General features: G+C 43.1%; 1 long non-coding RNA gene across 1 annotated transcript; it reads left to right on the top strand.

Annotated features, from left to right (window-relative positions):
- Positions 1-202: 202 nt before the first annotated feature.
- Positions 203-12,889, top strand: LOC142814658 (uncharacterized). The gene is made up of 5 exons (XR_012895013.1): positions 203-479; positions 1,873-1,919; positions 3,617-3,757; positions 6,420-6,520; positions 8,612-12,889. It is a non-coding gene; the product is annotated as an uncharacterized LOC142814658 (long non-coding RNA).
- The last annotated feature ends 1,106 nt before the right edge of the window (positions 12,890-13,995 follow it).

Genomic DNA, 13,995 nt, shown 5'->3' with positions numbered 1-13,995 from the left:
CTTTTACCGCAACCGCAAAGCATGGGCTCAATATTGTTTCAACAAGACACTCCTCAGAGCGTGGGCCCCTCCGCGACACCAGAACACTGCAGCGCGTTCTGATCCATGCGGCCGAGCATCGGGCTTCGTCGGGCCGGCTCGCGATATCATCTCTCCGACGTGGTCGCGTGATGTATGTACGCGGTGCATGCAAGGTCGCGCATTCGTGGCGCTCGCCAGCCAACATGGACGCTTGTCACGGCAGAACGTCGTGGTCGAGGACTCGCTAGAAGCGACCATGTTCAACGGCGATGTGTGACGCCGATACGCGTATTCGTTGTCCTATTGTGATCGGCTAACCTGTGGTGGCGTGAAGTTGGACAATATGCCACCAGAAGTTTGCGCAAGGTGTCGTTTACTTAACAGCTTCGAGTCACCATTGTGTCGGAGCTTTCCCGCCAAGCTGACCAGCGAACAAGTTTTGTGAATTTCGCTATCAGGTAAGTCCTATCTTAAGGCTTTTGACAATTTTCCCCGCCTACGGCTTGTTCGACTGCCCACAAAATGCTCATGCCTTGAATGTTTACGCTGCTTCGAAGTCACACAGAGGCTTACTCAAACGCGGCTTTTTTTTTGTGCGCGCGGCTTCAGCGTACTTGCGAATTCTGTGCAACGGTGTCGCGTGCTCCTAACCGAGAAGTTGGTTACCAGGGGATAAGCGGTGTGGGTTTTATAGCTGCTGTCACGGTTTGTGTTACAGTAGGCATTGCGTTATAGTTGATAGGAATTCCTCTACGTCCCGGGTGAGTGACCAACAGAACTGCGCATCCCATCTTTTTTGTTGCAGTTGTGTTATCAGGCAACACGACCGAAGATCAGTTGGCGTGTTCCAAGCTCATAGGGCAAAAAGTGACGAAGAAGCTGCCTTCGCTGTAACAGTTTGGCAAGAGTGCCGGCTCATCAACTCCGAGCGGTATATTCCCCGAGACCAGGGCTATATCTACTTCCGTCAATGTCTACACCTTGCACCTGCAAGTTTTTGAAAGAAAAGCCGCACACTTGGTATCTGAAAGAAGGGGTTCAAAGTTCATCTAGCGGCTGCCGCCTTTAACTGCAGCTCAATGAAAGACTGTGAAGGTCTCTAAGATCTGCCGTTGTCATTGCTCTCAATTTTTGAAGTGATATCGCTAGCACTACTTGGTATAATGTAGTATTGCTGTTGCTAGTAAACATACTGTAATACTATATTTTCAAAATTTTTCGCCTTTATCGCGATACCCAGCATCATAGGAAAGGTGACACGTGGAAGAATTAACAAGAGAAATCGAGCATGAAGCTGAAATATACTTGCATTTTTTTTATTTAAACGCTTAGGTACTTGCATTAGTCGCATGCCACTGTTAAATGACTTCATTTGGTGGTGTCACTTGGAGTTGAAGCCAGCGGTGCTTGCTGGAATAGGTATACTTAAATTTGGCCAGACAATTTTGCTGTCTGTGCAATTTCAGGAAATTTCGGAAGCACCAGCTAGACAGCGAAGCGAGTGCAATAGGTTGTCGTTTAACATTGGCTTGATAGTGTGGAAGTGTTAGTGAAATTCAGCGCTTTGCACACTTTTTATAGATGGCACTGAATATATACTGTAAAATCCCAAGTGAGTGTTTCTGCCTTCTTTGGAGGATTAAAAATACGCGGCCGCTTGTCCCCTCTAACCATTTTCACTCTTTTATACTGTTTATGCGCCAAACTGAAACAGTGAATGCATGTGTGTGTAGCGTATAAAGAGCAATGCTGCACTACCCCTCCCCCCTCTCTATCTCCATAGGATGAAATGCTGCTGCCATATTTGCTTTGTATTTGTTTGAATGCCTAAGTTTTTTATGGGTACTGCAGGTAGCAAACAGAAGTGCCCTGACGAACCGTGCAGTGCTGACAACACGGTGAGCCAAGCATCACATAAGAGGTGCTTATTCAGCATCAGTGGCTAACTGAAAAGTAATGTACAAAGTTTCATTTAATGAAGAAGTGTGTTGCTTTGAGCTAGTCATGTCGAAATAAAAATATTGCAAAATATGTGAGCGTATACAGAGTAATATCAGGATGTATGCTACTTACAAACTTAGCATTATTCATGTCAAAGTGTGAATTATGTGCAACCTTTATTTGAGGGAGAAGTATGGCTTCTATGAATGAACATAGCTGTAAATTGCTGCACAACCATTCAATGTGTTTTTATGCTTAATAATATGTGGCCCGTATTCTTGTGACCTCCCACTGAAATAAAATTGCTTCACATAAACTACAGTAGAAAGGCTCTTGCTAGCTACGATAAAAATTATTGGTATCGTAGTTTTTAGTTCCAAGAAATCATGCCGTAGAAGAGTACTCCAGCTATTTGTCACCATGGCGAGTGCATTGCGTCTGAAAACGTGACTTGTTTCGGAAAGTGTTGCCTTTCTGTAGCATATGGTAGTGGCAAGTAGAATTTCGCAAAAACTGTAAAACTTTATTGATTCTTGCAGCAAGCATTGTTATCTTTCTTGCAAATGCATGCATAGTGTGAAGAATAGCGACACACTTTGAAATTTACAATCTTATCACTGCAGTGTCTCGGACTGTCTTTACTGTAAGCGATTTATTTCTGCCAAACATGACCCTATTTATTGCCATTTTTCAAGGTCAATTCCTAATTTTTCTGTCAACGTTTGCAAGCACACTTTCACTTCTGATGCTAAACAACAGACTTGAGTGGTGTGCCTTATTCTTGTCTATGAATTTTATAGAATACCAAAAATGAACTCTTCTACTTGGCGCAATTATTGGCTACTGTGTGCACATTTTATGCAGCTAGTAGCATTGAATACTGTGTTCAGAAGCTGTTATACACTGCGAAATTTTGCAGGTGCCATAATATGTTGTAGGTGTACGGTGAAGCGACTGGTAGCTAGCATTACTGCATTGCTACAGCTAATTGCACAATGGAGCATTTTTCAGCTGCTCACGTGATTCGAGCAGATGTCGGTCACGTTCACTGTGCTACGACATAGCCACAAAGCTCAGGCATGTGCATCCTGCATACCAGAAACCCTTATGTGAAGCAACATGATGCTGTGATGAGGACAGCTAAGTGAGAACTTGGTTTTCTTTGTCTGTCAGCGTCATTACACAGGTTTGCTAAGTGCACTCGAGTAGATTCAGCAAGCACTTGCAGCTACAGAGTCAGTAGTAACAGCACATTTAAATCACAGAATTACCTGTACATTGCATTTTTAAGAAATTTCATTATTTTGTGACAGCTCAACGTCACATCTTGCTCACTCATTTCTTGGTGTAGGGACATTACAAGAATTTTAATTTCTTATATCATGCAAAATTATTTCATTATTTTATATTGTATAATTAATTCATGCTTTTCAACTGCTTCCTCCCCAACTAAAGCTTAACTTCTGCTGGATTGCCTCATGGGTGAAAACAAGAAACCAGGCCAGGAAAACCAATAAGATGTTTCATTATAACACAAGAGAGTATGGCTGTGGTTCAGTCTATAGCTGAAAAATTTTTTTCAATACGTACGAATGTGGATTTCATGTGACTGTTTACAGTGCATAACTGTGTTGTGCTACTTTTGTTATCGCAGGAAGCATCTCCCAAAAGCAGTGCTACAGGGTTGTGAGCCACAAGTTCTTTTCAACGAACGGATCAGATGGCTGAGAGCCATGAGCCGGCTGCTTTGGGCCTAAACAGACAGTGCAGCCACCACAGTAAAGTTCTTGCAAAGGTGTGATTCATTCCTAAGTTGCATAAAGTGAGCATGTTAATTGTCAGTTTTATAGCTGTTAGGGATATGTCTGCAAAAGTAATTTCCTGCACAGTGTATTTTAGATTACCTCACAGTGCCATTAGGCAGCTTTGGCTCTGTCTTTCTTTGTTATCACCTTTTAGATCATCTTGCTAATTTATACAGAGTGCTGCAGCAATCACATTGTGTGAGTATCACACAAACTTCATTTCGAAAAACAATTAAGGTGACCCCTTCATTGCCTGACCAGTGTATACTCTTCGCTAGGGAAGTGATGTGATTTTGCACTGACTATCGGTTGGTTCTCTCTGCAATATGAAATAGTGTTTTGACCCTAAAATTACGCCGTATAGATTGTGTCATTGTAAGGCGTGCTGTATATTTGTGTATATCACCTATGCTTTTGCACATTACTTCGTCGTCATGCCGATCTAGCACAGCGGCACATCAAATTTTATTGTTAAACATATATTCTCACTGACTTGTATTTTTATGTTCTACTTTTACTGCATTTTTGTTGTATTACCCACGCCCTCTGTAAAGCGTTTATGTCCCCTGAGGGTAATCGAAATAAATAAATACATAATCGACGAGGCCTTGCTTAGTTGATGGCTGCATGTTGATTGCACAATCACTGATGTCATGCTTTGTTGCCATGTACTGTAGTCATGATGGTGACATATGCGTAACCCTCTTCACGGTGAGAACGATGGAGAAGCCGAGTGAGAAACTGAAAACAGGTACAATGTGCGTTTTATTGGCTGTGGCTTCATCATTTCATCATGTGAACACAAAATTTGTGGTATTGTGCTCATATTTTACACTTTTGTAGTTTTTAGATGTTTCAGCAGTGGTGTTGTTTAGTAGCTTTTTACATTTCAATTATAAATGGTTAATTTATGCACTGCATGGCTTTGTTGATTTATATTTTGCAATGCTCATCTGTGAAATCGTCTGCAGCTTCTGTCAATATTTATGTGTTTATTATACGAAGCATTCTGTATGTTCAATATGTACCATAAACAGCAAGAATTTGCGGGACACGAAATGTTCCATGAAGGTAACTGATCACTTTGTCTGCGAATGTAATTTTGAAAAAAATATTCCTTACTGCACTTCACATTTTGACCTATGCAGTCATCAGTCTAATTACAAGCGTTAAGTACCGACGCAGCGGATTCGCATTTGTTGTGGATTCAACATCTACCAAGCTTTTCCTGTTGTTAGTACTTTCATGGATTTTTCATGGAACTAGAGGCTCCTCCTTTCTCTTCTTGTGCAGCTATATAGCTGGCAGTTCATGGCTTTGCTGCTTTGTTTACCGAATACCTATTCAACCAGCGCATCTAAAATGGTGTTTTAGGTGCACTTGCATCATTAGGTGTTTAATATTTTATTAGTCATGGAGCTTTGTTCAGCCTTTTGGCTTTTACTTTTTGACAACATAACTGCTGTTTTCAGAGCAATCTGTAACTATGAATATTGACTCTACTAAGCTTTGGTTCAAAAAGAAAAGCTGAACAGTGGCTGAGGTGAATGGCCTGCGCCCCAGCATTCTAGGTTACCAGAAATAGATTGTAGGCCGGATAATATGTGGCCCCTTGCTAGTTGCATGTCTTGCTTTTACTTATAGCTCTTTTAATAGTCCTAAAATTTATCTTACGTTGCTTACAGCTATGCTACCATGTGAACAACCCCCGCACTGAGTGGATTTGATCTTTAGGGCAGCAGTTGCACTTTTGAAGGAGGCGAAAATGCTAGAGACCTAAGTGCTTTTGAATTGACATTCACATTAGGAACCCCTTTATTATTGTTACATCAAGTGAACAAAGTAGTAAATCCGGATTGTATACATATTTCGAATAGGAGAGGTGAGCTGCTTAGTAGGTTGGTATTCATGTTAAAAAGGCAGGGCATGCAAACATGGACCCAAGAGAGTAATCAATACACTCCAAACACCAACTGGAAAGGTTGACATTAACCTAGAAACGAAAGAAGGCAAGTGAACATATCGATCAAGACGGCATGCCTGTTAGTCTTTGTGAGAGATAAGTTCTCAGCTTTCTATTTGTTCGTTGAGTTATTCGATGGTTGGCTCACACACGCACTACCACATGCCGCTTTGCCAAGCCTCAACCGTTAGATGTATTTCTTCGTTTCTGTGCTTCTACGAAACTGCATGATTCGAATTGTGGCATGCATTTACGTCATGATATAAAGATAGGTTTAATGATGGGCCTCTGGTTAACTGTCTTATATGTTCCGCTAGTCTGCCTTGTCATTGTTAGTTGGCATTTGAAGTGTCCTGACTAACCTGTGGCCATGTTTTTATGCCTAGTCTTTTCAACATGTATGCATAAAATGCGTAAGAAAAATGAGTTATTGACTATTAGGAAATTAAATTTATGTCTAGTGTAAAATGTTGTTTATGCTTTCTTCTGTTAGACTTCTTGCTTAACACTGACTGGACATTATTTGGGACCCTGCTAATTAGGTGTGACATATACATACATAATGCGGCAGCTGTTAGCATGCTTTAGAGGCTGCTACCTCATGAGGCCCTGAAAGTCAAGTTGTGTTACATGGGGCACGCCACAAAAAGTGAATAGTTTCTAATGTTTTTTTTTTGTTTTCTTGGCAGACATTCTACAAAAACTGGCCCAAAAGGCGGACAGAAGACAGTACAGATGGACACACAGAAGCCATCGGGCTGCCTCAGAAACTGTGACTGAGCATTAACCTGTAAGTATTTGCGAGTTCATGGTCTTGTCATGTTAGTCTGTGAAGTTGTTTCTTGACCATTTGCAATATTTTCCAAAACTATTGCTTTGATGCCTCATTGTGGGAAGACGTTGTTGCACTGTTTTGGTGGAAAAACTTTCTAATACAGCAGGGACCTTTGAAAGAATGTGCTCAAAAATTGAGTTATGGGACAAAAATAACTGACACATGATTGTTGCTTCATGCTTTTACCGCAGTCTTTGTTTCTTTGTCAGCAGCATTTCATGGCTATGGTATCGAAGCAATTTTCGTTTCAATTTGTGCTAACGTTGGTCGTGAGAAAATATGGCAAAATGGTACTCGCCCATGACCCGCAGGTCGCAGGATTGAGTCCCGGCAGCGGTGGCTGCATTTCCGATGGAGGTGGAAATGTTGTAGGCCTGTGTGTTCAGATTTGGGTGCACGTTAAAGAACCCCAGGTGGTCGACATTTCCGGAGCCCTCCACTACGGCATCTCTCATATTCATATAGTGGTTATGGGACGTTAAACCCTACATATCAATCCAATGAAACATGGCAAAATGTAGTGGTTTTTGTATATTTTAGAAGAGTCATTATGTCTTGTAGAATAAAATGACATTGTTTGTTTTAAGGGCATTTACCAAGAGTTAAAAATAATTCTGACTCGAAAATTTGAAGCCGCCTTCACGCATTTTTACCCTGGCTTCTTTGACTGATAAGACAGTGCTTAAAGCGTAAACGTAAAGGGTGAGCATTGAATTGAGAAGAAAGGCTTGCTGTCCATATCTTAAAATTCTGTCAAGCACTACATGACAGTTGTCTTAATGTGGCAGAAGTTAACAGCATGATAGGGGGGGGGGGGCTTGAATGAGGGTCCAATCATTAAAGAAAGTTTGTTTTGGGAGCCAATCAAGATTTTGCAAGATTAGGTTGTTTTGAATGTTTGAACTAAAATCGTTTGTCTAAGTCATTGCAGTAACCTTGATACGATTTGCTGCTCTGGTAAATGAATGTCCTCTTGTCGAATCACTCATTTTTAGCGTCACGGACATAGTGTTATAAAACTGTTGAGCAGCCAGACCCCTGCTAAGTGCCTTATCCTTTGCACCCAGTATCATTACAATATGAAAATTTGTTAGAGCTGAGGATTTGTAATGAATGTGTTGAGATGTATACCTGATAAAAAAATCATTGAACGAATGTTAGAGCTTGTTATTCGACAACAGAAATTGTCTTTACAGAGGCAGCAGACTGCAGCAAGGTTGCTGTCACAACTTAGACAAATTGTCTTAATCGAACATTGGCTCGAACAACACATTTAATTTAGCGATACGACAGTTATTCAAGCTCCCATCTTCGTGTTAGCTCCTGCCGTAATAAGATGAACAACTGTCATGTACTACAGTGTTTATTGGATTAAAAAAAAACTATATATGCAAGCCTTGCTTCCTAATGTAATGCTCACCATTTGTGTTGATGCATTATTTATTGTCTTCATCCGGCTAATACCTCCACCATGATGCTATGAATAAGGTGAGGCGTACCCATCCAGCACTCTGTCCCACGCAGTGACAGAGTGCTAGCTATGGAAAAGACAACGAAGTCCTGATCCTCTTGTCTCACAGCTTCTGTTTCTCACTCTAAAGGTGCCATTACAATATGTTCCCCGCCGCACGTAGGCTTTTGCAGTGGTCTACAATATGCTTTGTTTTGTGTAAGATTTCATATTAATATGCAAAATTATTTTGTTCACCCCACATAACTCTCCGTGTTGTTAGCAGTTACAGAAATTGTAACTGCCACACCATGGCACTAAATAACTGGAATTTGTTGTGCTAGTCTGTGAATTCTTTTGAAGTTAGAATTTATTGTGTGTAATGTTGAGCTCTTGTCTACTATAGCGAGAGGTCTACGTAGCATCCTGCTGCTTTTTTTGCATGTGATCAGTTCTTGTCCAGAAATATTGCCTAGTTTTGAGATTCATGAAATAGTGGTGTGAATAGAGGTGATGTACGTAGTGGACAGCATAGTCGTTTAAACTCTGTACATTGATGCTACTACAATAGTTCTTGTTTTGTGCTTCCTTTTCAGACATACAGAAAGGAGCCAAGTTGAGCTGTTCATGGGCCATGCACACAGTTTCATAAGCAGGCTTTCAGCTTTTATAGGCATTTATAGGCACTTGTAGGCTTTTAGCCACGAACACTCAAAATAGGCAGGTATAGGTGCTATAAAACACCAACAAAAGCCTTCTTAACCTCTAATTCATGCTCACATATCGAAAGGGCACAATAGGAACGCGTGAAACCAAATGAGCATTTGCCTATAATCTGGTCTCTAGTGATGAGGTACTGGCAGTTGAAGTAGCCGCAGAGTCCCCTGTGCTGCGACCGCTGCGCGTATCCATCGAGGTACGGGAGTCGTCCACCTCTACCAATAATGGTACGAGTAACGTATATATTAAACTATATGCAATGACAGAGCTCGGCGAACAAGATGGCACCAGTTCATCAACAACCAGCCACCAACGTCATCTTTCTCTTTCATGCAGCAAAGCTGCGGTCGCGCCTGGCCTCAGACTATGCTCGCGTTTTGCTAACGTAGCGTCACCCAGCGTGCGCGCGCGTCAACGCTACACTGAAGTATACTGGGCCCTATATGATGCGCTCGCGAGCTCCACATATAACTACTTTGGTGTTACGTGACGTAAATGAATTACGAAAGTATATGGCTAGTGTACACATGATAATTCTGTCACGCATGTCATGCAAGAGCATGACAACATAGCACGCTCATAGCGTGCTCGCAGTCGTTTCACTAGCTCCACATATACTAAATTTGTTATCACGTGATGTATAGATGACGAAAGTAAACGACAAATCCAAACATGATAATCATGACACGGAAGTCATTTACGGAATCATTTGCCTCCACCTCATAACGTTGTGCTGATTTTAAAGTGACATACCAACATTTCTCATAAGTGCTTCGCATATCATCGATTCCCACTGTACGTGGGGTCTGCTGATCTTTCACTAAGTTGACGTCGGCGTATCGGCGTCCACATCCAAGAAAAGCCACTGGGCTGGTATTGAACGAAACTTCGTCCAAGACTGTTACAGTGGCTGTCCGTTGGTTTTAGATGCGCAGACGGGCTAGATGTCGGGCTTTTTGGAGGCCCAGGAGGTAGAAAGCCATGTCGACATTTTAGGAGTGAAGCTCCTTAAGGCGTAGGTCGTTCGTCTCCTGTATGTAGTAGCCACCAGTCGTTGTAGTTCTTGGATGCTCTTTTTAGTCCTTGGAACGTCGACTGGATGGTGTTACTTCTATATGATGAATATATTGTCACGATGAGTCACAAGTACTGGGAGATATATTGAACAACCGGGTAGCTAGCTGTAGGACGATGCGTCAGTCGTGGCTGGCTCTCGAGCCGAGAAGAGACACGCAATTCTTCTTCCTTTCCTCCAGATGGTAGAGCCGCTCTTGCAGTCGACCCACTACGTGTGGGTGGCATTATCCCCCCTTTCGAAAAGAAAAAAAAGTCCCAAAAGGGGGAAAGAAAAGTACATAGCACCACCACGATGTTACGACATAGGCACGTGGAAAAAAAAAGAAAGTGGAAATTCGGATAAAGTAAAAATAGAAATGAACGAGCGTGCCAATATAGGAAAAATCAGTGAACGAAGAAGCAAGTTCACAAAAATAAATAAATAACACAAAGAACGCTGTACGGCAAGAAAAAAGTTATGAACAACGCGCAATAAATGGTTTCATGCGCAACACATGAACGACATCCGACCTCGGTCGTGTCCTACTCCGTGCCTGCGATGTTGAGTCCGGAACCACTTCATAGTTCACGTCACTGACGCGACGTAACACTTTATAAGGGCCAAAGTACCGGCTCAGTAACTTTTCACTAAGGCCACGGCGGCGGACGGGCGTCCACACCCAAACTTGGTCTCCGGGGCTGTAAAATACTTCACTGTGGCGGATGTTACAGCGCCGTGCGTCTGCCTGCTGTTTCTGGCCGATGTGTAGTCGCGCGAGCTGCCGGGCTTCCTCAGCACGCTCTGCGAATTCATCGGCGTCAGTTGTCAACTCGTCTTCGTCTTGACACGGTAGCATAGAGTCCAGCATGGTCTGCACTTCGCGGCCGTAGAGAAGCCGAAATGGCGTGAATCGCGTGGTCTCTTGCACGGCGGTATTATACGCGAAGGTCACGTAAGGTAAGATCCGGTCCCATGTTTTGTGCTGTACGTCGATGTACATTGAGATCATGTCTGCAATGGTCTTATTCAGTCGCTCGGTAAGTCCGTTGGTTTGCGGGTGGTACGCAGTTGTCTTTCGGTGTCTGGTGTTGCTCAGTTTGAAAACCTCGTCCATAAGCTGCGCCGTGAATGCCGTCCCTCTGTCCGTTATTATAGTGGAAGGAGCACCGTGTCGTAACACGATGTGGCGCATGAAAAATTGTGCTACCTCAGAAGCCGTGGCTCGTGGGATCGCCTGCGTCTCAGCGTAGCGTGTCAGATAGTCGGTCGCGACGATCACCCATTTGTTGCTGTCCGCAGATAGGGGGAATGGCCCGAGAATGTCCATGCCGACTTGGTCGAACGGCGTGCAGGGTGCTTCAATGGGCTGAAGCAAACCAGCTGGCTTAACAGATGGTTGCTTTCGACGCTGACATTCCCGACAGCTCTTGACGTACTTCTTGACGCTTGCGGAAAGTCCTGGCCAATAGTACCTCTCACTCACTCTGGCAAGTGTCCGTGAGTAGCCCAGATGACCGGATGTGGGTTCGTCATGGCAAGCGAAAAGGACGTCGTCTCGCATGTCTCGAGGAACCACCAGGAGGTAGGTACGGTTGTTCGAACGAGCGTTCTTCTTGTACAGCACACCCTCTCGAAGGCAGAATGACGGCAACGAGCGGGATAAATGACGTGGTATGATTGTGTCCTGGCCCTCTAAATGATCGATGATCGGACGAATCTCTGCGTCATCCCGCTGCAGTTTACTCAAGTCTGATGAGCTAATGACAATATGATGTTGTGTCGCACCTCATCACCGATCCACCACTTCACCAACTACAAAGCTGTTATAATAAAGGGGGGACGGAAGCAACATATAGCTATACCACTTACAAATATTGAAATTTTTCGTATACGTATATACAGTGTTTGTCACGTCTTTGATGTTGTAGTGCGTGATATCCGCGGATGGTTCACGGTTTAGCGAGAAAAACTTCCAGCGCTTTGCCCCATGATCAACACTAACTCCGTGAATATGATGCGGTTATGGAGCTATAACGACCATGCTATATCCGAAAAAATATTTGTTCTGATGTGTTTTTTACTGTTACTTTGTAATCAGACATAAGTGTCGCTAATTGAGTTTTGTTTACGCTAGATCAACTACAAGGGCTTTACGCCACCTCATCTGTAGAACTGCATCCAATCTTAGAATAAAAAACGTTGGTGTTTTGTTATATTACAGTAGCCTCGGCCTGATCAAGTGTGTGAGGCTTACGGCGTGGTTTTATGCACTCCCATTGTTGAGCACCTCGTGCTCTAACTTAATAACTTTTTTTCTAAACATCAAGTACACTCTTAGGCGCGAAGCTCCTTAAACCATCCGTCATGTGTCCCGTATGCATGCAGTAGTAGTATAGTAGGTAGCCACCGCTCCTTTTGTTTTTAGAATGTTCGCTCAATGGTGGTAATTGTATATCAATAAAAGATGCGATATGGCGGTACTTGGAGTGTTCACTAGATGGACGAACGGACAGGCAGACATAGTGACAGGCGGATGCATGTATGCATGGACATACAGAAAGACATATGACGGACGAACGAACAGACAGACACATGGACGGACGCACGGACTAAGGGATATGGATAGTGCATTATTCATCATTTGCCGTTAAAACCCTTCGAAGCTTTGTCTCTCTCATGCGGGACTCGCTCTCTGGATTTTGTGCGGACCGGTCGTGCCCTCGTGCTCTCCGACAAAAGCGCGGCGCTGGCCGACTGGGCTCGCTTTACGCCATCTCCTGACGCCAACAAGAGCTTTCGCCGAGTGGTGCCTCGTCCTCAGACTCCTGCTACCGTGTCTATCTTTCCTTGTCACAGATTATTGTGGGGTTTTCTGATAAAGACAAAAACTGTGAGTCTCTTGAAGTATACGTAATTTTTGTATTAAAATCTTTTGCTGAACCGTTCGACTGAAGAAAATGGTGCGACGAGCAGCGAGACACTGCAGACTCCCGGAGTGAAGAGCGTGCCCATTTGAAGACGGCCATCACCGTCGGCTTGAATGTTTGAAAATTTCTTCTTCGGGTAATCATTCAATAAAAGTGATATTTCTAAAAAACACCGCGCATTGATGGAGTGGTGAGTCGTGTATGGGAGCAAACTAAGGCGTTGATGCAGTCCTCGCCAAGTTGATCACTGCCTGCTAAAAAGAAAGTTATTACGCCTATTAAGAATTATGGGCACAACGATGGCCGCATGAGCTGCGTCATTTCTGAAATTCAATATAATCCAGTGAAGAAGTACTCTAAAAGGCAGGTGACTCACTTGACAAAATCCGTTGCTGTTTTATAAATATTTATAATGAGTAGGAGGCTTCTTAAGCCGTTTCCTCCGAGATTATGTGATGAAGTTTTTACTAATATTCGGGGGGGGGGTTAGTTTCCCGTGTTTTGAGCGTAATTTACGCATGACCAAAGGCTTTCGAGATTAGGCACTCTTGCAAGTTCACTGTTGGCATTTCTCGTTGTAGGCAATCAAGCATAAGATCGCGCTCATCCTTTGTTTCATATATTGTGACCTCCCGTCTACAACTAAAAATAATGGCTTCGTGGTCTTTCGTGAAAATAAAATTTAACTGTTGAATACTAATTGAGACAGACGCTGCTGAAAGTAGGAATAGTAAACAATCGAGTTAAGGCTTGTTCCTAATGCATCTAAGTGTAATGCGCAGAACTTCCCGTCTTTTTTAGTGTAAGTGCTGGCATAAGACCACTTTGCGAAAAATGAATTATAAGGGAAGACCGCATGGCCACTTTGAGCGAACCCATGCAGTTCAGATGACTGATGCACAGCATTTGTTAACGATGCGTCTAAAACCTCATAGTTTATGTTACTTACATTCACTGAAGGAGGGTGGGAATCAACGTGCCACAGCAGCGCATTCGTTTGTTTTGAGCATTCATGAGTGAATATTGATCACACAAATATTGACTAGTGAGTATGGTGGGATTTTGGACAGAACCAAAAGCACAGAGGAAGTTTGCGTTGCTTGTATACAGGATTTCGTGCACTTGTCATTGAAAAGCACGCTTACTGCATGAGTTTGTGTATTTCTTTGTCTCAAGCTCTTTATACATAGCGGTGAAGGGAAACGCAGTGTACGCTTCCGCCTCTCCAAAGGATGACATGTAAAACCAGCAATGGCTTCCTGCATGGAGATTTTGG

The sequence above is a fragment of the Rhipicephalus microplus genome, chromosome 4, assembly GCF_043290135.1.
Source record: "Rhipicephalus microplus isolate Deutch F79 chromosome 4, USDA_Rmic, whole genome shotgun sequence".
NCBI classification, from domain to species: domain Eukaryota; kingdom Metazoa; phylum Arthropoda; class Arachnida; order Ixodida; family Ixodidae; genus Rhipicephalus; species Rhipicephalus microplus.
Note: the sequence above shows the minus strand (reverse complement) of the source record. Positions and strands in the feature narration are given on the sequence as shown.